Consider the following 27,513-nt stretch of genomic DNA (forward strand, 5'->3'; position numbering starts at 1 on the left):
TATAATTAATTGCACAAATAGAAGTTAATTCGCTTAACTATTTGAAAACTACATTTATCTAACCCGAAGCGTGGAGGCAATAATAAAGGATAAAGATTAGACTGGCAAAGGATTGCTAGGTATATACTCTATCATATAACCTGTTATATTCTGGCAGTTATAAGAAACAGATTTCACCAACCAATTTAAAGAGAAGGAGAAAGATGTGGGGGTAGCTTGTGCTTTTTACTAAGCACATATTAACAAGAATGATAACAGATGATTAAAACTCAGATGTAGGGTTATATAGGCGATTAGTATTTCACGCAGACCTATGCAATTACCCGGAGCTTAAAGGACAATACGCGTGAAGGAAGTGTATAAGCTGCAATACCAAAACTTGCACTTAAAAAAATATAGTTTAAGATTTTGGAAGATTATTGATAGACCCAGAGTTTAAAAGAGTTAGTATAAGATTTTACCATTTTTTGGGTACAGTGAAAAATATTTTATTTCAAGTTTTTGGTGTCAAAAACTATTTTGTGCAAAATAGCTATCGCATTCGATAAAAATACTACAAAAATATTTTTGAATTCTACATTTGCAGAGAAGGGTCTGAAGGACTTAAAAAGGTTACAAAAATTTTTGAATCGTTTAATGACAATTGATTATATTAGGATCTACTACCTTAATTCTGAATAAAAACGAATGGCTAGCAGGTAAAGCTGGTAAAACAAAAAACTCATATTGTTATGGAAAGATTCGTAAACAAGAAAATGTTTCTTTAAAAAGAAAATAATTTTCAAGATCAAGTTAATTTGATCGATTTGATTTTATTTAGTTATGATCAAATATTGTATTGTCAATTAATCACTGAAAACATTAGATGTGTAGGTATTTGTGAATAAAATGGATCTTAATGGTTTTGAGATCTTTGATTCTTTCTACATATAATTCTTGAAATATGATATTAGTCTGTTAAAGTCTTATATACTGGCTTGGGAAGCGCTGGAAAAAAATACTAGCATCTTCCAAGCAAAAAATTTACGCAAGTTTAAAGTGCGTACTCATCAATATTGAACGGAATTACCAGGGTAAAAATATCGCAATACTGACAGGCAACCAAGCGGCGATTAAAGCACTAAACTCGCATCAGGTGATCTCAAGACTGGTGCAATACTGCCTTGATAAGCTAAATCTGCTTGACGAATCAAATTAGGTGTCGATTCTTTTGGTACCGAGACATACTGGTGTTCGCGAAAACAAATACACAGATAAACTAGGAGCAGACACACCGATGTTGGAGCCGGAACCTTTACGTAGACTAGGACATAGTACGCTCCTTTCTCTCATAAAAATAAAGGAGAACCAGAATTAAAAGGATTACTGGGATAATATACCAAGATTAAAACAATCTGAATCACTTATTGGTGCCTATAACAATAACAGATACCAGGATTGTATGAATTTATCAAAAGAAAAATTTGGAATCATCCCAGGAGTCCTAACAGGGCACTGAAAACTAAAATACCACCTTACGAGACTGAGTATATATACGGATGCAAATTGTTGATTCTGTGAAGAGAATGAGGAGTCACCCACACATGTGCTGTTAAAATGCCCTGCGATAATGTACATACGGAATTGGCTCCTGGGAATGTATATTTTTATGGAAGAGACAATAAAACTCTGTAAAGTAGGTTCTATACTACTTTTATTGACGCAACAGGGCTTAGAGATCTTCTCTAAACCCAGAAGAAGGTACAATAGATCCGATGGTAGCATTGTCACATCCCGTAATTATAATAATAATACATAGTGGCTTTAGATGTTATTCAGCCATTGAAAAATAAAATTTTCTGATAAGTAGGAGTGATTATTGACTACCATTAATTGAAAACCTATAATGAACGAACCCATCAGGAAACCGCATAATATCTGTAGCACACCTAATAAAATTTCTTGGTACTTTTTGAATTATTTTGATCATGTCACAAGATCTGGTAAACTTGTATTATATTGTCAACCTGCTCACGAAAGTAATACATATATTCCAATTGATAGCGACTTAAAATAGTCATTAACTTTTTGCTACACGCTGAGCAGGAACACAGTAGATTTTATGATGGATTTTTCTTCCTTCTCGTTACTACGACAGCTGCAATAGGTATTAGATATATTCATTCATTTTTGAGGATTGTGATTTTATAAGACAGTGTCCAGCTATGACACCTGTTTGGATGGAATGTTCAACCTTTTCACACTGAAAGAAGCCTCCATTAGAAACTATTAGGCTAATAGCATATTGATGAACTCTTCATTTCATATATATTAAAGTTTAAACTTTTTCTAAAATTTTATTTTATTGAAATTAATTTTTGTTATATATCCATGTTCAACTTTATACTTACATAGACATTTTTAAATGGTAAATGGTTATGGTAAGTTTTAATGCCTCAGTGTTTCGCAAATGTTTAAATTGTGCAAATATTTATTTCGCTTTTTATTTACGTTGGCGACTGCTTGTCTGCAGAAATCCACTTATGAACATGAAACTTTGTGTATAGAGCGATTTACAATACGAAACGTGTACGTCTTCGAACCTCTGTTTGCCTTGAATCAACCGCAGAACTGCAATTCATCTACCATAAAAAGAAAAAATATCTGAAAATGAATGAATCTGAAAACGTGCAAATAAAAAATGTGCTCATTATATGAAATAGGAATATGGGCACAGATATTTGTCAGTATGTAAATACCCGTAGCTTCACATATAGCAGAACATATGTGCACTTAAAGGTAGATTTATAACAATATATATACATACATATTATTATGTTAAATAAAATTTTAACTAAGAAAAATGAATTTGCAGTAATTTTTTAATATAATTTTGGATAACTTTTTTAAGCATACGATTTTGTTGAATCTTAGCATTTTTCACCTACAAAAGGTTCACTTACTTGTACGCCTTCCCTTTACTTTTAAATAAATATTTACTTTTCCTACGCATTTTACGTGCATGTAACTTTTAACCCATAAAGCATGCTTTTTTCGTATTACCCGCCATTATCCTGGGAATCATGGTAATGCAATGAATTCACTCCGAGATGAATGCAGTGCAGACAGGCAGACAGACACAATAAAATAAAAATGCAAGTCAAGTTCATCGACTTTGTGTAGGTTTCAGTCAGATTATTTTTGTTTTGGTAAAAAGTGAAATTTATTACTTTTATTTTTTTTTTTCTACCAAATTATAAGAATTTTTAAACAAGTTATTATTTTATGCAATTTATGTCACGCAATTATTAAGTACTCACGTAACTTAAACTAGTAAACGTGAATCATGTGAGAAAATCAGCTGGCACATAGGTACTAAGGCTGGGATGAAGTTGCTAAATGTCTTTTGTTAAGGAAAAATTTAATCAAAATACTGGATACCACATACTGGATTGTTCAATAAGTTCGCGAAATGGAAATAAAAAACCAAGGTTTTGGTGCAAAAGTCACGTTTTTTTTAATATAATCCACCTCAATCTCAACACAGTTATTCCAACCATAGTCTGATGTATGAATCCTATCTGTGTGAAGGGCTTTCGAATGCTTTGTAAATATCTTTCTACAACAATGCATGGTAATTCAATTAAAATCGAATAGTATATGAAAGTTTTTTCTGCGGAAGTTCTATCTCTGTGAAAGTTTTCTGAAAAGTTTGTAAATATCTTTTCACGGTAGCGCTTACTTCTTCATTTAAAATCGTTTAATAAGTAAACATCTTTCAAAAGCTGAAGGTTAGAACAAATGGATTATGTTGTTGAAAAATTAATACTTTTGCAAATCGGCAGTTCATTCACGAATTTTGACCAATTGTTATAAAAGATCGTATATACAATCTATATTTGTTGTCTATGTACTTACAGAACTTTAAAAATCATGACACTAATACCTATTTAGCCTTTTATATGTTAAGTCTTTTCCGAGTTATTGCATCTGGGCACTTTTACTCTATGATAGCTGGGAGATTCTGCAGAGTCCCGCCCATCTCACTGACTAATTTGAGTGATTTGAATGATTGATCTAAGATCTGCGTACCGCCCCATGCGGTTATTGATTACTCTTAGATTTTCTAAACACAAATTTACTTCAGAGCTAGGTTCACATCACTACTTATCGTAGGGCTTTGATGCGGTATTATAATGGTAGACCGAAGTATTAAACATACTTGCTTATTTGCTTTGCTAGCCATTACAAAATTATTGCATGAGTAGTCATGAGCTTTACCAGCCAGACTGATGAGTGGCTTGCTATCACCAGTTGGTAGTACCAAGCGCAATATGAGGATGTTGTTAGTCATGTGGGCGACCCTCTAACGCATTTTTCACCTGCAAGTACCGAATCAAATATCTTTCTAGCCAGACCATTTCCGTTGAAGTTTCATATGCTTAACTATATGTCGATATCGCGATGTAGCTCATACTGATACTATAAAGTATCATTCCTACTATTAAATAAATAAAATGCATAATACTCTTCATTCTATTTAAAACACCTACACTTAACTAACAAAATCGCATCTTTCACTGACTATTCTTAAATATTAGTCAAATGGACATAACAGATTAAAAAAATATGTAAATATCTACTATTACAGTAGTAGCATAAAACATAATTATATGTTTGGTCAATTGTTATTTTACTTATCATATATACTTTTCCTAACTAAATTATCATTCGGCTAACCTTCGATGGTTAAATATACATTTCTACTTCCACTCAATTTTTGTTTGATTACGCATTTGGTTCTTCCTGTAAGCAGTGAGTTTTGTTATCTAAAAGTAATATATATGGAAAAATATTTGTTTATTGAATAAAACTTCAAATGTTTTGAACAGCAGTTCAAACATCAATGAAAATCTAAAAAACTGATAAAAGGACAAACTGTTTGGAGGCCTACATTGGAATTACGGGTTTCACATCTGCTGTCCAATTAATTTATATATAAATTTATATATAATTTTGACATTGATACAAATATCACAAAATAATAAGTTGTCAATAAAAGTGTTGAGAATAAACATTTATTACATTACTTATATTTCCTCAAGAATGTATTTGTGTTTAAAAGTACTTTCACGATTTCCTACTAGATATAAATATTAAGAAGTTGATAACAGGTACCGGATGCAAGTCCTACCATGTGAGATGAGAGTAATTTAGGCCTACAAAAGTTGAAAATATATCAATAGACAACAAAGAAGCAGTTTTTCGACTACGCCATTCGCTTAGTACATAGTATTGGAAATATACAATACGTTTAAGAAGTTGATGACAGATACTCGATGTAGCTCTTATTATGTGAAACGAAAAGTCAATTAAGTCTTCAGAAGTCGAGAAAATATCAATAGATAACAAAAAACAATTCTTTGATTAAACCTTTCACTTAGTATATAGTATTAAAAAGATTCAATACGTTTACATCATAGTTACCTTAACGAAACTATTTTGTAATGCATGTAAATTCTTCATGTGAACCAGAAGAATCGATACCCATATCCCAGTTTTTGGACTGAGACATTGTCTTGATTTCCCTATATAGGAAATATATGAAATTTAAATGGGAGTATTGCATATACTCCTATGAACTATGCCTCAAAATAGTCATGATTAGTGACATCAAGGTCTACTATATCTACATTATAAGGTGAATTATCTATATTCTAATAAAATGTTTTATAATAATATGAATACAAAAGCACTAAGAATAGTTGCTTAAACAACGAATATTGACAATTTTTTCATTTCGTGAATAATATATTGACTTCAATTTTTTACAGACATTTAATAAGTAGTACTCTCTATTTTTTAAAAAGTACTCAGAAACCTAATAAAAACACGGAACCATTGAATTCCACTGCTTTTATTTGGAAGAAAATGTAAGTCAAGGCTCCGGACTTGAAGTTCAGGTCCTGAACTGTGTCTTATATATCGGTTTATATCGGTTTTACACCATACAGTTCAGTAGCTGCTCAGAAAGATTTGAGAAGCTAGTCCTTTGTTTCGGATTTTAATGAACCTGTCTGTACATTAAAGTACAGGTTTAATGATAAGGTTTAGAAAATAATATAATTGTCACATAAATTGATAATTTATTTAATTTCTGAAAAAGCTTATGTATTTACGGATATATTCTCAAAATTTGAATAGTAAACCACTAAATTTGTTGGAAGGTCATTACCAATAACTAGAGTAGTCGATGGATGTGTACTGCCAAACAAACTTTCATGTGAGGTGGTTATGCTTAAGTTATATCGGTGATCGTAAGGTATCCAATTAGGCCTACAGACCCATTGCGTTACCGTATAATTAGAAACTCAAACTCTCATGTTACCCATATCTGTGTTTTTAAAGTTATCAGTTATCAGGAAATAAAAGGAATCAATAAATAAGAAATATATCTCATTTTATAAATCATTTGAAATTAAATACTGCGCTTGTGTTTAATAGACATTTTATTTACTAATTAAACATTATAACGCAATATTAAAATATACGAAAATTTTTATAAGCAACAAGTTATGTTACCGCTTAAGCACAAATTCGGAAAATAGGAGTGATATCACACTCCTAAAACGACAATTCAGGGTTTAAAGTTACACTTGGTTCTTCTCTCCCTCAGTTTCATCTAATTATATCAGGGAAAAGTCAACGAATCTCTGAACTGTTACTTTTAGTCTTCTCCTTTCAGCATTCACTACTTAGATTTCAAATCTACACTTAGAATACATATTAATTATTTAATCTAAAAACATTTGAAGTAATATACACCTAATAGTTTTAAAATTATCCTCTAAGATAATACGCTTTTAGTACGATTGAGTCCCACAGAGATAGTAAATAATTTTTTTGCCAGTAAAACTCTACAAAAGTCTAACAAAAAAAGAAAGTACGTCGTCTAGGTGTATTATTAAATAAAATAATAAAATGATTTTAATACAAGAGCTCATCAAGGAGTCTGGTAATTGTATTACCTGTAAAATCCTAAGTAAATGATAATTAATCACATAAGTGTAAATTTTCACCAAACCAAATACGTACGAATTAGAGAGAGATAGATACCAATCAAGATTAATATCTCAATAAAGTCATATCAGGTAAATAAAATAAATTTTTCTTCAACGAAAAGAACACTTATTGAAAATCTTGGAAATCTTGGATTATCAAAAATAAAAAATTTTAGAATATTAGTAAAAATATTTTAAAATATTTAAAATACGTCATATGGACTGTAGGAACAATATTAGGAAGACTCACACATACGACATGTTCAGATTATTTCAAATCCAATTGAACTAAAAAGAGAAGTCGAAAAAATAGTTTAATAATGGATTCGAATATGTCTTGAGAAGTTCAAAAACTTACCATGACGCAATTCTCCAAGCATGAAAATTCTAATCTCTTTGCAAGCACTTTATTTTATATATAATACAAACCACATATTTTAAGTTTTAAATTAAGGAATAGTTGTGTGCGTTATTTTTAATTAGTCTTATAGTATACATTATACCATCAACTTTTTAAGTATTTTAATATAAGAAAGTTCTTTTTCAGAAACTTTCTCTTAGTCCCTGTATTCTTCTTCTATTTTTACATTTTTGAATATCTTAAATTTATAATTTTGAGTAACTTATTCTAAACAAAATTTATTTTAACTGAAATAAATTAAATTTAAAATAAAGTAAAGAATTTCACTTTTTTTTAATAACTAACTAGATTGAAAATTTTTAAAACTTTGGATACTATGGGGATTTGCCTTTGTGCTACTATAATAAGTATATAAACATTCTTTTCCAGATCTTAAAATATTAGTTGCCCCATACTTACTGTTTTACGACTTAAGAAAATGTTAAAAAAGTATGTCTCACGGACAGATTTACTTTTGGTTTGGCAGATTCTGTGATAGTCACCAAATCTTTGAATGTGATGATTAATCAAGCTTCATACTCCTCCCGTGGACGACCAAAAGTACTGAAGAGTTCAGAATTATGGAAATATATTACAAATGTCCAGAATGAATCTATCATGCATGTATGTTATTGTATACGTAATGTTTCCAATGCCAACCGAACACAATACTTCATAATCATCAGAAGAGTAAGACAGATGCTGTATTAAGAGCGACAGAGCTTTAATAAGTTTTCTAGATTTAAAGTGAATTACTCACAGTACGTTCATTCCAGCAGAATCACTCCGGAAACACATAATATTAGTAATTACTATATGAATTATTAAATCTGGTTGCTATTACTTTGAATAGAAAAGTATTTTCTTGTAAAGGTTAACTCTACTGATTAGTCCAAAGTAATTGATAGGAGAACGGTTGTAATTGTTATCAGTTGGTAATTTCGATCCATAGATTAAAAATTGCAGAAACATACGATGAATTATATTAAATGTTATTATTTTAATATTATAGTGTTTACACTTACACTTTATTCATTGTTGAACCTCAATAGCATATTTTTGTGTGGATTTTGTATGAAAAATGATAGTCTGAATGTAGGATTAAGAAGAGATAGTATAATCATTTTAATGAAGAATAATATTTGCATATAAATGATTAAAAAAATTTTCAAAAATCAGATGTAAAAATTAAGATGGTTTAACTCTAACACTAAAAAAAGAGCAAATATTTGTCCTTGCTCAGCTGCAATTTGACATATCAGCAGGTTACATAAAAGCAAACTAAACAAATAAAATTGCAAATAGCGATGAAGGACTTATCGCTTTTTATAAAAGGATAAGTAAACAGAAAGCAAAGGCAGTTTACATTCAAATGTTCACTTTGTATGCTTAACTTCGATTTAATTGTAGCAGCACGTGTAAATCAGAAGAGCGTATGACGCAGTGGGACGATGTGTCAAAATATCGTTACATCGAGAAAAAAAAAGAAGTTGTTATTGATATATTATAAATATAATATATATATATGCAATCAGTGATTGCATGCCTTCCATTAAAATATTTATATTTCATTAAACCTTGAGTAATACTTTCAAATATAATAATATATTCTTCAAAAAAACTAGGGTCATAAAACCATACACATTCTTCATCTTGAAATAATTCGATGTAGTTCCTGTCAATTCGCCTGATTGCCTGGGATTTACTTACTAACTGAAATGAGTGTTGCTCAATTATACTCCATAGTTATCACATTAAGTTTATTAAATTAGTGTCAAAAAAAAAAAGGATTGGATCTACTCTCCAGTGTCTAGTTACTATTAAATGTATAGTGAAAGCTCATTACTCTGACAAATGTACTGTCATATCTTCTATGAAAGCCAAGAAAATTAGTATTCTTTCATCTTCATAATTCAACACATTTCCATTAGTTATTTAGAGTGTAAATAATTGACTGTAGAATAATAATTTAAGGAGCTTACACTTATTTAACTGCATTTAATTTAAGAAACTGAAACTACAAGTATTTATAATTTCTATATAGCTATAATATACATAAATAAGATATACAAATATATATTGAATAAATATTATTCTGTGACTATTGTATATTTCAAAAAATAAAGAATTTTTCATCATCTATTCATTATCTATTAAATTGCTTAATTCACAAAGTGTCTTCGACTGTATTAGAATGAGAGAAGATCCTTATTTGTGACGACAGTGGTCCAATCTCAATCATTTATATCTGCTGCATCATTAAAGATCTGTCTATTTTAACCATGGTTTTCTTTGATTTAAACATTGGTCTTGCATAAATGAAGCAAAAATGCTAAGAAAAATTTAATTCAATAAAATAAGTGTAAGCCTTTTAAACAACAGTTGATCTGCAAGGAGGTTATGAGGACTGCAGACTTTAAACCTATCAAGTGCTTGTGAAATACAATATAATTTAAATAAAGTAAATAAAGCATTTAATTTACATTTTCTCGTTTGTGTAATATATGCTTTTAATTGTTTCTGGTCTTTAATTATATATATCAAAGAATTCGGTCATAATTGAATTTGATATTAAATCACAAATAAAATAAATCGTAATAAAATTTAATTAAAATTAAACTGTCTAATTTAACAAATTATTTTTAATTCAAGATTGAAACCAGCGGTTCAATCAATAGTTCAAGTTCTGTAAATAATCATAAGTGGATTTTTCTCTATTGTGCTTTTCTCAGAATTGATTACACAAATTTCTCTCCATACACAAACAACCGAAAATTGTATTCAGTTTCATTTTGAGTGTGTTTCAATTCTCAATTCGTTTCATATTTGTTTTGTTTAATTTTACTCTTCAACAGAATTGCAATGTTTTCTGAATTTGGAATTAATGTACGCATTAAAATCGTTTTATTTACATTTTATTTGTTTTGATGAAGTTATTCGCGTTTTGTAAGCTTTTTACCGGTTGATTTTGAGTATTACCCCTACTAAAAATATTTTTCCATTTACATAATAATTATCAAAAATAATTATGTTAGAGATGTTAAAGTTGGGAGAAATATAATTTTCAGTACCAAAAGTCAATACTTTAAAGCGAATAAACGGTTTAAATTTGCGTTAATGATTAATTGTGAGCCTATAATTTATTATGTCACATTATTATTTAATTAAGATATTAAAGACTATGAAGTTAATGTATAGTGTTCCCAAAGACAATGTTATTTCACTGATACTTTCCATCACCCACGTGTATCAACTCTAGAACAGTTCAAAAAAAATCAGATTTATAATAAATGCGGTTGTGCAATAGTCAGAAAATCATAACTTTGTGCAATTAAATCAATGAATATCTATATAAACTGGTTAAATGCTTTGGACATAGAAGTAGCAGATTTTACTACAGTAATCCTTTCTGACAACGTGATTACTTCCACCACAAAACAAGGCACGATGTGTATTTTTTGGGTGCTCCGATTCGTAAATGAACTTAAGTGAAGTTAAGTGATAAGAAACTAATTTTTCTACTACACTATAATTCTACATAGTTTATTTCTCCAGTCATCAAGATTTGACCTACTTGTTGATACCAGTTGGTGTGTTTAATTTTTATAAAGGTAATCAATGAAAAAGGAAATAACGTTATACTTCAATATCTCGAGAAATTAGCTACATACATATATCGGGATATAGCGTAATGGATAAAACAATTTTACTTAAATCTGTTGTAAAATAGGTGCTCTCTAGCAATAGAAATGTTGTCAATACAGATATTTTGACACTGTCTACCTATCGGTGAATTCATAACCCATTCAATCTCGAAATCACAAGCCTTGAAATATTTTTTGGATATTGTGTTAATATTTATAGCATAAATCTCTTGAAAAATACAATCAACTGCTATCCAATCAAATGTTCTTTTCGAACTACACAGTTAGGCATCGAAATGGCGTATAAATCAGATAGTAATTTCGTTACTGAAAAGGTGCGAATTATATAAATAGGTATGTATAAATATTTTATTATAAATTATTATATAAATGCATAATAACTTACTTTAAATAGCCAATTCATTTGCAAATTCTAACTACAGACAATATAATAGCGCTAATTGCTTACTTCAAGCACTTTTCTTTAGTTTCTTATAACTATATAGCTAAGGTCTTTCAAATCTTAATAACAAATGAAAAAGCTAAGATCATTACAATATTGATAAAAATGATAAATTGTTGGGAATTATTTATATAAAACTAATTAACCAATTGTTGAGAAATAATCATTCAATCAGATGGTGCCATAGTCATAATTGCCCCGTTTCGCTAGACTCAAACATTACTTTAAGAAACTCTTAATAATTGACTGGATTATAGTGGTAATTTTTCATGTTTAAATTCCATAAAATTGAATTTCTGTTTAGTTTGTACTGAATGTGAGAAGTTATTTGGTAGTTCATAATATAACTGTGGGTCCATATCTAGTTTAACTGATTCTAAAAAAAAAATGCCTTCCGCTGGTCCGCGTTTTTTTGTTGTGGTACTTTCGAGTTTCGTTATTGATCAAACATTTTCTAACTACGGTTTGCAATCGAATTGAAGGAAGAAATGCAATCCCATATCCGTTATTCATGATCTTAAAAATTTCCATTACAAATTTTTAGGCCGCCCTAGAAATTAAGCCTCTCTAGAAGTTGGAACAATAATGCAAAGGTATCTGGAAAAGCGCACAGTTCATCTCATGATGCTTCTAATATTTTATCTAGTACAATATCTAGAAACAATAAACCAAAATTGTCAGTGAATCGTTGTAGGAGAGTTGTAGAACAGATTTAACATGTCATTAAAAATTGTTATATAGACTTTAAATCAAGTTAACATATAAATAAAGTATTTTTTCAAGAACGAAAATAAGTAAATAATTATAAATTTTGTTAAGGGTTAAAAAAGTTTTTTACTTTGCGGAAGGGATGTCATAATTAAAATAAATTCTACGATTTCAAAAACAAAAACCATTAAACAAAAATTCCAAGCACTCAATTTGAACTCATCCTTTTCAATGACAAACGCAATGAACAACGAAAAAGCATGAGATACTTTCAGTTTTTTAATAGTTTGACGTTTTCACAACAAATCTCCTCATACAACAAGTGTATAAATGAAATATTAAAATTTATGAAACGGTAATAAAGTTATGACAATCACACAGAAAAGACGTTCCATCGCTACATTTAAAATTTATGAACTTTTCGCACTTGTGAACATGTGAATCCCCGTATGTTTCGAATGTGCATGGAGGAGTGCGTGCTTAGGATGGCTCGAGTTGGCTTGACAGTTGGAAATCTAGTTTATTTGTCTGAGGCACAATGAACTAGCGGGTAATTGCTTTTGTGTTCCGTTTTAGTTTGTTAATTTGGCAGAGAATTCCACGAATGGGACTATAGAAATTTTGAATTTCTGTTGAGTCCTATAAGGCACTGAGTAGGTTCATTAAAATTATTTTGGGGTAAGGTACGCAATTAGGTTCTATCCTTTTAACAACAGCTTGGGAATATATTTGAAAATTGGTTATCATAAATCTTAATGTATTTTCCACTCAATGAAAATATAGGCACTCATGAATTTTGATTAGAAGTTGAAAAGAGGCTTTAAAGTATTTTCAATGAGTTTTCCAACTGAATTTCTTCGCATCCATCTAACCATTTTATCGCACAACTTTTTGTCACCGTTTTACTATTTAAACCAACGGAAGTTTAATTAACTTGAATGGCTTTTCTTATTGCACATTTTCATGAGCGGATGTTGCCATTTTGTATCTCGCAATGGCCTGACCGCCATTAAGAGGAGTAAAGGTCGAACTCCAACGAAGTTCGCCTGCCATTGGAAATTTTATTTTTTTTTCGTGGTGTTTTCAAATGAAAAAAGTTGATGTTCTGAGTGAAGTTTTACTTCGTCCTTTTTTTCGTATAATTGAAAAAAGTTTAAAATTTAAAAAAATGTAATTAATTTAAATTAAATGTTGAATGCCCTCAGAAGATGAATATGAGTTGATAAAAAAGAAGGCATTTTTAATTTAGCATCATTATTAGCTCTCCTAATCACTAGTGGAGCACTGGTCCCCAAAGGTTCTGCTGGAGGTTGGTTATTGCAATTACTTATCGCATTTGCATAACAAAAGGAAACTAGCTTCAATGACTTCATTTATTTGTTATGGTTTAAATGATGTTGATGTTTCAGTGTATCGAAATTACAAACTTCATGTACTATACTCTAGTGTATACATTTAGTTCGATTCGGTAGTAAGTTCTTCCTTTTTTATGAAAAACATTTCAACCAAATATGTACTCTCGCTGTCACGGCTATAATTCTCCATAAAATGTCAATTCAATCGTCGCCATATCACGTCAAAATATAATCACTTTCGGTATGAACATAAAATATATTCGAGGCGGTGCGATGTGGTAAAGAGTAAAAATTGCAGCTTCATCGTATGTTGCCGTGGTGCACAAGTATCTGCATTCGATTGGGTGACATATGCACTTCTTACAAGTAGAAGACCAAAATACATTCGGTGCGATTGATGCCGTTCGCTTTACATAAAATATCACATAAAAGAGGGTGTAAAATGATAAATATTTTTTTAATGAGGCAAATGTCAGGAGATAAAAGTCAATTCCCAACAAATTTTAATGCTTAAGCATATTTTTAAAATATTTTCTATTTCGATATTTCATTTAGTGAGATTCGATAATTAATTTTTGGTAAATGATTAATAGATAAATTTTTAGTGTGTATGTATAATATTAATTAATTAAAAGAAATTAAAGGTTTATATATTCTACTAATTATGTAAATTTCTTAATTAGAGAAATTTTTATGTATTTAATAAAAATTTTTATTATATATCTATTAAGTGAAATGATGATGTAGTCATCAATATGGAATAAATAGAGTAGTATCACAGATTCATTCCGGCAGACGCGAAAATGCCATAGCTGTAAGCTTTATATATATAATAAAATTTTTATAAATTTTTATGTAATACAACATATTTAAAATGAAGTAAAATAAAGCTAAAATACTACTAATACTACTACAGATTAATTTTTAGCTTCAGTTATTCTTGCTTCAACATACAGATCGTTTCTTATTTAAACGACATAAGTGCTGAAAATAATTTATAGGTCCAAGAAATGAACAAAATAAAAAGTCGCGTCAGATATTTAGTATTAACTTAGATTCTGGTTGTCAAAAACGATCTCTCTAAAAAAAACTGTAGTTTAAAAATCTTTATATTAAACACTTTTCACTCAGAAGTTGCCTTCTCATATATTAATCAGTAAATCAATTTTGATTTTTATTTAGATCAAGTGAAAATTCTTCAACTTGATGCCTAATATTTAGGTATTTATACTCCAAAGGGTTCAGAAATTATAGAAATTCAAAATTGATTTCTGTATTTATAATGACCAATTCCTAGAGAGTTTTAAGGGCTCGTACTGGAGTTAAGCAGATATAAGGCTTGAAAACTGCTGTTTAGATGCAGCTTCCTTTTACTAATAAGTCGTCTTATCTTAACTAATATTAATTCAATTAGATTGAAAATATCAAATAAGTTTTGAATTTGTTTTTATTCCAATCTAAAAACTATTACAATTAGAAAGTACAATAGATCTTAAGGTTGCAGAGCTTCCTCAAATAATATGAAATTTTGTTTTTTCTTATGTAAAGAGTTTTTTGACAACTATATTCCCAGATTTTTAACTATTAAACCAAAGTTTTAATGAAATAAGCAGTTGCTTTAAAGAAGTCTTTTAAAATTTTCGTTGTGTGTGTGTTTTGTTCATTGCGTTAACCATCTTCAAAATTCTTATGACCGTCAACAAGTTCACGACTTTCGCCTATTTAAAATTTTTACAGATCTTAAAATTTTTGACGATCTTTAAGTTTTTGATCTTGCATTGTAATAATAACATTAAAATGTTACTTCATCTTTTTATCTCTTTAACTCTCTTTTGGCTGACTTTAACTTTTTTGTGTCTTTTTGATTACGAATGAACACTAAAAGGTCACTATAGGTCAAACGGTATGAAAACAGGGCTAAAGAATACATTGATATAAAGAAAAATCAAAAAGAACAAAAAATAACATTAATTAAGTTTTGTTTTTAAAGAATAAAGGTTTTAATAGCAGTGAATAAGAACAACAAATCATTTATCTTCAAATAATTGAGTTTTCAGACAAAGTTGTCTTTCGAAATTTTTTTATTCATTAAATAGTTTTTATACCGCAAGTGGTAGGGAGTGGACTTTTATATTGTGAAATTCGGTACTTATATAGTAGTATAATAATCTATGTACTTATAATTAAATTAAAAACCATTTCAAAAGACCACAGACAGTATAAAATTCAACTTATTAAAAATAAAAATTTTGTAGCATAAGGTGCTTATGTTCAAACTCTGCTATTTCAAAAATAGTTTTAATCATTATACTTGATTGTAAAATAATTTTACAACTAATGATTAGTACCTAGACAATATGTGTTTTCATTGTAATAAATGGATGTTGCATTCGGCGACGTTATTGGTATTGTCTTCAAAATGGATTAAATTGCGTTTAGTGATTTTTCCAAACATAGAAAGATAATAATGATAAGTCCATTCAATCAAAAACAATCTGCATTTACCGGATGGCTATTAGGTACTGATGCTAGACATCGTAGAGCGTAGAAGGTTTGACACTTATGACACTAAATCACCGATGGTTGATATTGTAGAACATAACCAAAGTTTTTAAACTATTGTGCAATAAAGTTGTGCTGTTCAACAGGTTAGAATGCTAGCATCATTTTTCCACAGTGAATTTGTATGTTTAGACTAAAATCAGAATATTCTAACTTTCTGTGAACTATACTCTTAATAGGGAAGCGTTCTCCATTGGTTAATACAGGTTAACAAGGGTCCACTATTTAAGGATCACAGGGTACAGCGGATTTAAGGGAAACGAGAAAGCCGATGAGCAAGCCAGAAAAGGCACGGCCTTATATTATATTGGGCCACAACCATTCTGCGTTATTCATAAAGCTTTTCAAACTTAAAATTAATGAGTGGCTAGAAAGAGCAGCACATACTGATTGGGATAATAGAATTGCCTGCAGACAATCTAAAACATCCATGTCGAATCGATCCAAAGTCAAAACTAGGGAGCTATTAATGCTGAATAGAAGTGGTATCCGACTTGTCACAGGGTTTCTCACTAAGCATTGCGAAGTCAATGGTATTACTAGAGAAAATAGCTACAGACTTTGTAAAGGAGAAGAAGAAACAGCAGAACATATTCTGTGTCACTGTGATAGTCTCGCCAGACTCAGACTTCGGTACTTATCAACTGCGTATCCACTTATAACGGAATTAGGCAACATCTCTCCAAATGACATAATGGCGTTCTAAACTGCTACTCATCTATGGAACTAAACTGGGTGTGTCACAATAATCCACAAAGGCTGCGGTGACAACTTCCCAACCCTTTTAAAATCTAATCTAATCTAATACAGCTTAACATCTTCCATAAGATATCTTCATAAGATACATTGTTATATTTTCTATAATCTTTAAACTATCTAGTATTTATACACGGCTTCTGATCGTTTAATAAACGAGTTTATACTGCACTCATCAAATAATAATTGATTATATTTAAAATATTCTGTAGTTATGAATAAATAGCTTAATACTTCTTTATAGAAAATTTATTAAAGACACGTACATATAATAAATTCATAAATATCTTTTTTCTAAATTAAAAGCATTAAATACGTGCACATGTATGTAAGTGGAAAAGTCATAGAAATAAAAATAGTCTATCAAATTAGAATTATTTTAAATATACTTGATCTAAATACCAAAATTTAATAATGTGAAAAATCAAAAATTAACCACATTTGCGGTTAATGGACAGGTGTTTATAGGTTCCAGAACGTCATACTGAGCCTATTAACGCAGTTTGAGATCTGAACCGCACCTTAAACCAATTTCTGACATATTACATTTTTCTTACATAAATTTTTTATGCTTCGAATTTTGTATCTTTTTTATTTTTCTTAACAAGTTTTTGATTGTTGATTTTGTATCGAAACAAATCTTGATTAAATCATAAAAAAATACGGTAGAGCCGAGAGGTAGCCCCCACCGCAATGTTTGAATATTCATCGTTTAAAAGCTATAAAAAGCTGTGAAATTAGCCTTTAAAAATTGGAGTCAGTAAATAAAATTAAATGCATTAATCAATAAAAAATGCATAAAAGTGTGTTAAATTTAGGCTTTTATTGATACGTATTCACTGTTTTGGTGAATTTGTAGTCAGCTGGGCTTCCAGTCATCGATGGGGCCTGCACTTGCATAATAAAATTCGGAATTAGGCTTTCCTCTTTTGAGTCGAAAGTGATAAAATATTTTTGTGAACTTTGGTACCCGGTCGGCTTTTGTATGGCTTATCTTTATATGCCGTTGAGCCATGACCCAAATTTATTGTTATTTTTTTGTTCAATTTGAATGCTTTTAATTTTTTTAAAAAAAAAAACTATAAATTTTAGTTTTATCAGTTAATATTGCACTACACCAGAGAATACAGAAAAGTGCGATATTTAAAAACTATTTGCATTTATTGCAATTGATACGAAAGCCCGGTGGATTTGCATATGTAACACCGTACAATTTTTTAAAAATATTTAAAAAATATTTTAAATATATTAAAAAATTCTAAAGAGGAAAAAACCTTTGTATTTAAATGCACAAAAATTTATTAAAAATATTGACTATGTAAAGAGGGATTAGCATTAGTTTTTTATTTATTATCACACATTGGACCTTAAAGTTTTTTTGTGTCAACGGAAATGTATTTTAGAGAAAAACTATTTGTGTTTTATTTTATTTTTATTAATTATTAAAATATTTCATATTTACAAATACTAACATTAATTAAAAAATATATAAAATTCATTCATGAGTTTATATTTTTATTGTTCCTAATATTCAGATTTTATATCAGTAGATTTTTATTTGCTTACCCATCCAGCCAATCCTACTTTCTAGCCGATTTTTCAGACACAGTGACACAGTAATTGTTTATAATCTCATATACTAGGTATGTTTCCCTGCGGTGAAGGGGTTAGAATATTCCACTGCAGCTAAAATCCCGGTGCAACGCCGACACTTGTATAAGAAGTGTGCATGGTAGTAAGTGATTTGCACCACTTACGACATTTGACCAGAGAGAGCAATCTCTGGTACCTTGAGTCAGCGGCCCGCAGCTTCGGCTGTACTGACCACTTATGGTTGGACTCGAGGGGGTTGTGGTTAAAATCCAAAGTCACGCAGATTAAGGTATCAGTTTATCATTCATTCGGCGTGGAATGCATATTCATCGCCCGGTGTTGTGACCCAAAGATTTTTCTGATCTTTGGTTTTGATGGACCACGCATTAAACCAAGGTGGAAGTTATGTCTTAGAGACATTTCTTCATTGGCACCGGCGAAAATTTGATTTTCAATAGAGCGTTGAATAATGCTTTGTATTAATACGCATGTTTTTTAACACCGTAATGTTAAGCCTCCACGGCATAGAACATTACTTAAATAACATAGAGATCTAAATACTAGGTATTTATATAAAGTATGTATAAAGTTTAATTCTTCATTAAAATATGTCATAATTAGTTTGTTATAAGAAGACTTACAATAAATTTTCGAGTCGAATAAAGGATTAATGGCATAAAAAATCGATGTAGAAATAGTTCTTTATTTATTAAAATTCAAATTTATTTGCATTTAAAATTTTTACTTAAAAATATACAGAAGAAAATATTGATAGTTAAAATATGACAATGATTTCGTATCACTGGTCTTCGTAAGTTATAAAATATAATTAAAGAAATATAAAATTATGAGATTTATGAGAAAATTTGTGTCAAAAAAATTTGTGATAAAATTTTGTGATAAAAAATTTGTGATAAAAATTTAACAAATTGTAAAAAAAATTAATAAAATTAGAAAAATTCACTTCTTCACAAAAGTCCATAAAAATTTCTGTTCTGAAATGCCGCTTCTCTTTCAGGTAAGTAAATTCAACATTCGTATGGAGATTATTCAATTTTCTTCCTATTTCTTGGTGTATCGGGTAATGTACCATAAAGCAGATAATATCTTATTTTGTTCATGTAGTACAGGATGCAGTTGCTATTGTTATTTGTAATATGTGAATAGCAGTTTAATCTCTGTACTTCGGTTTTTATCTAAAACAACAATAATATAGCAGCTGTATCATTAGCATTTTCAAAATAATTCCGCTCGTTTGAATTATAGTTCAATAGTTTGTTACACTAATGAACTACTAAATCAGCTAGATCTAGCCTACCCAACTGTTTACTCACAATTACGAGGAATTTAAAATCAATATGACTTTATGAGCTAATTGAGTAGGAACCCATCCTTCTATTATTTTATCTACGTAACTACGTAATTTCCTACCACCCAAGAAATTAGGATTTAGTTTCATTTGGACATATTTTGTAACTGTTCTGGGTAATCGGTTTAAAATCATTTTCATTATTGTGTTTAATATTGAATTTCTCTTCAATAGAGAAAGATTACTGGTTTACTTTCAGTACTACTATTACTACTACTAACGAGTTTATTTTACAAAAAAAAAAGATAAATAAATTTAGTAGGAAATTCTAATAGCTTATTAAATATTTTATTAAAAATCAACGATTTTGATTCGTTGGTATTAATGGTATGCAGTATATAGAACAGAGGCAAGCCACAACGTATGAAAAACCATTAAGATAAATAATTGTAATGTTATCATAATTAAAAAACTAAGTCATACACTTTAGTTATTAGTATTCATATGATAAGAAAATATACTTTAGTTATTAGTATTCATATGATAAGAAAATAAAAAAGGCAAGTTTTAGTATGGGGGAGCGTCCTAGCTTTGCAAGAGAAACTCATACTAAGCTTTATTGAATCATAATATTGCACATATTGCATTGTATAGGATTAATCTGTATTTTTTAACTTCCGTATCGAATCGATATACATTTTAGATATACTCGTTCGTATATATATAGTATTGATCCCGTAGACTGCGAATTAGCAGTGCAGAGATTATTTTTCCACCACCAAATCAACCAGTTTGTTAGGCACATTTAATTACATAATTTTAATTTAATTAAACGTTCAAATCACTCCTAAGCCATTTCTGTAATCTACGTGTTCTTGGGCATCGAAACGAGTCTTGCATTTCTGCGTGATTGGTAATGGATTTAAATCGGTTTTATTTTATTGTGTTTTATTTTCCGATATCGGCTACGTGAAAATTAAATGCAAATGCACTTCTCTTACACTTGTCCACGTTCATTTTGTCAGATTTAATTAAAAGAAAAAACAAATAAAAATAAAAACAGATTAAAAGAAATTATATATAAAAAAAACTGATTTTACATAACAAAAAAAAAATTGTAGATAAGTTTAGGGTTCCATTACTGTAGGGTTAAAGTTTATTAAAGAACCTTTAATTTCATCTTCTCTTAAAATAACATTTATATATATAAAATTCATTAAATATTCAACATGTATTTTATAACAAACATATGTATATAATTTTTTTATAAAGAGGTTACTTCGAACAGTAGTGAACTACAACAACAAAAATTTATTTTTATATTATTTTTTAATTAATTGAATTTTTGACTGACCATACAGCAGTTTTAAGTATTGTCAAATACCCATCATCAGTGGTCTTGGAAATAACTCTTGTATTTAATTATTCGTTAATTATTATTTTTTGAGAGGGATAATTATATTTTTTAGTTCAAAATGAAATCGTTTCCATAATTTACTAAATCAATTAAATCTACTATTGATAATCGTCTTGCTACCAAATTGACTTGTTTCTTGTTGATATATCATTCATACAAATTTTCGTCCTTACATTTACCTTATTTTTCAAGAAAGTTGAATTGGACTACCTCATTGCATAATTTTATGTTTGCTTCCTTGGATTTTTGAATATGTTGTAGAACTATTCTACGATAGTGAAAAGGTGACGTCTACGTCACCTTTTCGTAGACGTGCATTTCGATATTTCACTTATTGATGTTGATCTTAAATGCTACTAGTATTCTGTATTCCAAGACAACGTTCTCTAGGTTTAAGCAGTAGGCTGTTTACTTTGTCATTTGGGTAAGTGGAACTTCCTTGATATAACAGTGCTTCCTGTTAACTGTAGTGTTTTATTGAAACTCGTTGTAATGGTTGAGTAGGACTTGGGGTTTGTGAAATCACACAAACTTGTCTGGCATTGTTTTTGATGATTGCAACCTTGTTGTGTTAGCTAGTTTATACTTGCTATCGTGGTTATAGCGAAATCTCTGATAGTGCAGGTTCTTGACCTATGAAAAGTGATGAGATTCCTACCATTTTAGTTGACGGTGTAATTCGTTGTTCTACACATAATTCTATCTGATGCTGTTGATTTCGCTGTTATTGTACTTGCTTCACTTGATAACTCTGATAGGTTATCAAAAACTCAACTTTAATATTTAACACTATCCATTCAATAGTAGAACATTTTATCGTCCAGTTTTATCGGAGAATTAAATGCCTGTTCCTTTCCAGCCCATCATAAAAAAGAGTGATAATATTAAGTTAACATCTCATTTATTGGCATTGTGAACCATTAAGATCATAGTTCAACAATGAAGGTGTTGATCAATTATGGTTGATATGCTAAAGGTATTCTTGCTTGAGTCATTAACTTAATGTTATAAAATAGCATGTGGTTAAAAATTAACAAGAGCAAACTAAAATCATACGTAAGGAGTTGCTCCAGCAGTGTTTTGCTAGTTACAAACTATGGTGGCACAGATACGTGTAATAAATACTTTTTGGGAAAAAAATCTGTCTTGTATATCTTCCATTACTTTTCAACCACATTACGCATACAGAAAAATTTGACAATCCAAAATTACAAAATCAAAAAAAATCGGAAGTCTCCACAGTACTTAAACCGAAACTTTTTTATAGTCTCAGTAAAAATGTATCACTTCTTATAAATATTAGACCATATCAAACTGTAACTCGCACCATCTGAATATAGAATAGCAATTATTGATGTTCGAGTATATGTAACGTTAATTGTAAACTTAAAAACCTTCCTAAGTTCCTTTCTGGGCTAAGAGTTTGTCTCCAAGCCCTGTTGCATCAATAAAGAGTAGTATAGATCCTACTTTACAGAGTTTAATTGTCTCTTCCGTAAGGGTATACATTCCCAGGAGTCTATTCCATATGTGGATTAGGGCAAGGCATTCTAACTTTATTCTCTTCGCAAAATCTACAGTTTACATCCGTATATATGCCCAGTCTTATAAGGTGGTATTTCAGTTTACAGTTTCCTGATGATTCTAAGTTTTCCTTTTGATAAGTCCATACAATCCTGGTATCTCTTCTATTGTTATAGGTACCAATAAGTGATTTAGATTGTTTTAATCCTGGCAGATCATAACAGTAAACCTTTTTGTTCCGATTCTTCTTGTTTTATGAGAGAAAGGAGGGTACTGTCTTCTAATCCACAGAAATGTTCAGATGTTCGTTTCCGCATACGGCAGTATGTCCCGGTATCCAGAGAATATATGCATATATATTTATTATAGAAATACGAAATTTTATTTATATCGATGTTTATTTGAATATATTTGTCATATATCTAACAAAAGTTAGATATAACATTTAAAAACTTTAATATTCCCTAATGTATGTACTTAAAATTTGGTATTTAAATATAGTTCATAAAATGGAAAGATCGAAAAGAGTAAAAAAACTGAAGTTTGTCACATTGATATGGAATAACACGTAAATTTTGATGCAACGAAATGATTAAACAAACATCCACAACAAAAACTATTTTTTTTTTATATATTATATTGTATATGTTTTATTTCCTATTATACTATATATATTGTCATATATATAAATGAGACCTTAATGTAAATTCAAGTTTCTATGCAAAGGGTATCTAAACTTCGGCAAAGCCAGACCTAACATTTCTACATGTTTTCTTTTTAATTTCAAACTAAAGGGTTTCTAATTGGTAAGAGTTAACCTAAAGCTTTGTTGTGCTTAAACCTATTTGGATTTAAGATATAATATGTCTGCAACGGATTGCTTTAACTAAATCGCTAATGTAATTTTTATGCATGCAAATACTTTTAATGGACGAATAAAAAGTGACTACTATAATTATCAAACTAAAAAGAAAATATAAAATAAATTAAAAAAAGAAAACAAAATTTATTGCACATTTTATTGCAATTTTATATTTCACATATACATTTTATTAGGTGCACATTAACCTCAGACCAAACGTGAAGGAACTGCAAATAAATTTCTTCACCAGTAAAGGAAAAATAAAATCTTAAATTGTTTGAGTTAACCAATGAATAGGATGAAGTTATAAAATGCATTACACACATAATGTGTTTTTATTAACCATACCATCAGCCTTTTACACATTAAAGCCAGACTTAAAAGCATTTACAGCATATGGTAATAAATTTATAAATTTAAATTCAGTTTAATATAAAAATATAAAAAAAAATGTGAAAAATAATTTGTGACTTAGAACCCAAGAAAAACTTCATTAATATACATCAGGTCTAAGTTGTATACATTACTTAAAGCTATTAATATTGAAAAAATGATACAGTTAAAATCTTTTTGTACTTTTAATTTCTTATAAATAAGTTCCACATAAATAAAATTGTACAACTAATGTTAAGTGCACTCTTTTCGAATTGATTTAAAGCCCATAATATATTTTCCAAAATTTTGTTAGCTTATATGAATATTTAGGTAAGAGTTTTCAATTGTCGGATTCGCCGAAAACGAACAAATAATTTCTATAGCTGCCATATGAACTGAACAATCGGATATAAGTTTTCTCTGGTTTTTAATAAATATTTGCAATAAAATTTGATGCGAAATATACTCATATAACATAAGGTACAAAATATTATAGGATCGGTTCAGATTTAGATGTAGGGGTACTATATAAGTAATTTAGATACATGTTACTATTAGATGAACATTTTTATTTGCTAATGTATATATTTTCAATTTGAAACTTAAGCAATATATGTAGATTGCAGTCTGGATAATTAAAATGGGATTGATTCATTTATATATAGATATAGCTCGCATAGAAACCAATGATTTATTAAATAGAAAAGAAAAAAAAGTTTTTATTCTTTATGCTTCTAATTTCTTTTTCGCTTCTAACTTGAAATTTGGATATCTGTTGTAGAAGGCAATGTTCGTAGTAAAAATACTATCGATCGATCCAGATTTAGATATATTTGTTTTATTTTTTATTTATTATACACAAATATTTTACACCAAATTTAATTTAAATATTATTACTTATGTTTTATATATATGTATATCGCAAATCGCACAACAAATTAAAGCAAATTAAGATTTTATAACATGAAATCTCAAACAAATTGTATGAAACATATAGAAGCATTTCCCATTATTTCCTACTTTCTACTAGTATTCTACTCTATTTCCTTAATACTACTATTATTCCTATTAGTTATTATATTGTTATTGAATAAACATAGGAAGCATAGACGCTTGTTATTACAGGACTTGAAGGCATAGGTCTATGAGATATAACAACACTGCTAGTCTTAATAAAATTTTGACCATGATCTGAGCAATGAACACAGGAAGCAAGAACAATGTGATAAACTAGAAATTAAGCCAGTTTTTGGAATATCGTTGGCACTACGAAATTATCTTAAGTATATTGATCAAATTTTTTTAGCTAAATAGATTATCATCAAAATGATTTTAATTTACGGAGCCAAATTAGCTAAATATGATAGATGATGTATAACAATAAAGCTTTTTGTGATAGTAAATTAAGTAACAAAAAAAAACCAAGTGCTGGTTCTTGATATTCCAGTTGCATTCGTGAAATTTTGATCCACAATCAAGATCTTAGATAATGTTCTGCGCTCACAGTCCGACCTGCTGGGATAAATTTACTGTGAACAATTCAAAGAAAACGATCAGTACAAATTGAATCAAGGAAAGCGGTCAGCATAACCTTGATTTCCTTTTTCTGAATGCTGGGATTTCACTTTTTCGCTCTCGTTCTTCTAGCGAGAAGATTTTGTTTTTGGCTTATATTGGAATCATCACGTTTCAAAATCAATTCCAATAATCAATATTTTTGATAGATTCTATTTGAACATTTTTAATATGTACTCACAAATCTGAACTATCCCGAGTTTCTGATTGTCCGCTGGAGTGTGCGAACACTCTTTCTCTTTTCTTTGAATAAATCTTCCTTTCAAATTCGATGGAATGTGCTTGTTAATGTTTCTGTTTAGTTTTCGATGAATTACGCAGATACACAAAAGTCACTTCTAATAATTTTTTTTTCCTTTAATGTTGTTTTTTTTTCATTACGAGTAGTTTTTAGCGTTGGTGCTTGAACATTATCTTCTTGTTTTACAGAATAAGCCAAACTAATGGAAAATCTGTATGCGAAACATGCACTCGTTCACGTTTTTTAATATTTCAAACGATTTTATCTTATTTAAAATAGAATATTTTTATTGCTCTTTGGTCTTTGCTGTTTTTCCGATCGATTTACACAAAGTGAGTTTACAAGTGAATAGTTAAGTCTTACAGTAGTAAGTATACACCCAATCTCATTGGAACTGTGAGAGGCTGAGCATATATTTCTGATACTAGGACAAAGACATATCGTCATAGTATACAGAGAGAATAAAAAATTTCCAATCTAGTTAGTTATTAAAAAAAGATATAAAAAAAGATATTACTTTATTTTAAATTTAATGTAGTTCAGTTAAAATAAATTTTGTTTAGAATAAGTTACTCAAAATTATAAATTTAAGATACTCAAAAATGTAAAAATAGAAGAAGAATACAGTGACTAAGAGAAAGTTTCTGAAAAAGAACTTTCTTATATCACAATACTTATAATGTCGATGGTATAATGTATACTATAAGACTAATTAAAAATAACGCACACAATTATTCCTTAATTTAAAACTTAAAATATGTGGTTTGTATTATATATAAAATAAAGTGTTTGCAAAGGGATTAGAATTTTCATGCTTGGAAAATTGCCTCATGGTAAGTTTTTGAACTTCTCAAGACTTATTCGAATCCATTATTAAACTTTCTTGCTGATTTTTCTTTCAGTTCAATTGGATTTGAAATTATCTGAACATGTGTGAGTCTTCCTAATATTGTTCCTACAGTCCATATGACGTATTCCAAACATTTTAAAATATTTTTACTAATATTCTAAAATTTTTTATTTTTTGATAATCCAAGATTTCAAAGATTTTTAACAAGTATTCTTTTCGTTTAAGGAAAATTTATTTTATTTACCTGATTTGACATTATTGAGATATTAACTTGAATTACTTAAGCACTTGGTGAAAATTCAACTTATTTGATTAATTGTCATTTACTTATGACTTCACAGGTAATAGAATTAATTTAGTAGAATTTTCATATTCACGATACTTAGAAGATATTTTTTTTTCTGGACTTTTGCAGAATTTCACTGCAATAACCATTTGCTTTCTCTGTGGAACTCATCAAATACTGGAAGCATATTCGTCTTCTCATAAAATCTGGAAATAATTTTGAAACTACTAGGTATATATTACTTCAAATGTTTTGAAATTAAATAATTGATGCATATTCCAAATGTAGATTTAAACTCTGAGTAGTGAGTGTTAAAATGAGAAGACAATAAGTAGCAGTTCAAAGATTCGTTGACCTTTCCGTAAGATAAGCACACGGAACTGTTAGAAGAACCAAGTATTCTCAAAATTTAAACCCCGAATTGTCGTTTTAGGAGTGTGATAGGTTGTGGTGGCAAAACTTATTGCTTATCAAAATTTTCGTGTATTATTATATTGCATAGTAATGTTTAATAAGTGAATAAAATGTGTATTAAACACAAGCGCAGTATTTT

At 29.2% G+C, this 27,513-nt stretch overlaps 1 protein-coding gene and 1 long non-coding RNA gene across 6 annotated transcripts in view; one reads left to right on the top strand and one right to left on the bottom strand.

The window, feature by feature from the left end:
- Positions 1–1,676: 1,676 nt before the first annotated feature.
- Positions 1,677–7,673, bottom strand: LOC119683678. 4 transcript variants are annotated; one of them, XR_005252682.1, is made up of 4 exons: positions 7,399–7,673; positions 7,291–7,328; positions 2,391–2,621; positions 1,677–2,328 (listed from the first exon to the last, which is right to left on the bottom strand). It is a non-coding gene; the product is annotated as an uncharacterized LOC119683678 (long non-coding RNA). The 4 variants fall into 4 exon arrangements; XR_005252680.1 differs by lacking the exons at positions 7,291–7,328; positions 7,399–7,673 and adding exons at positions 6,562–6,747; positions 6,805–7,143; XR_005252683.1 differs by lacking the exons at positions 1,677–2,328; positions 2,391–2,621; positions 7,291–7,328; positions 7,399–7,673 and adding exons at positions 6,518–6,747; positions 6,805–6,906; positions 7,008–7,143.
- Positions 7,674–11,346: 3,673 nt separating this feature from the next.
- LOC119683666 overlaps positions 11,347–27,513 on the top strand; it is a 323,964-nt gene continuing 307,797 nt past the window's right edge. The window contains exon 1 of one of the 2 annotated variants that reach the window (XM_038097471.1): positions 11,347–11,438. The gene's annotated coding sequence lies outside the window, so the exon portion shown is untranslated. The remainder of the gene's footprint in view (positions 11,439–27,513) is intronic. The other variant, XM_038097470.1, reaches the window with a different exon arrangement.

The sequence above is a fragment of the Teleopsis dalmanni genome, chromosome 2, assembly GCF_002237135.1.
Source record: "Teleopsis dalmanni isolate 2A chromosome 2, ASM223713v2, whole genome shotgun sequence".
In the NCBI taxonomy this organism is placed as follows: domain Eukaryota; kingdom Metazoa; phylum Arthropoda; class Insecta; order Diptera; family Diopsidae; genus Teleopsis; species Teleopsis dalmanni.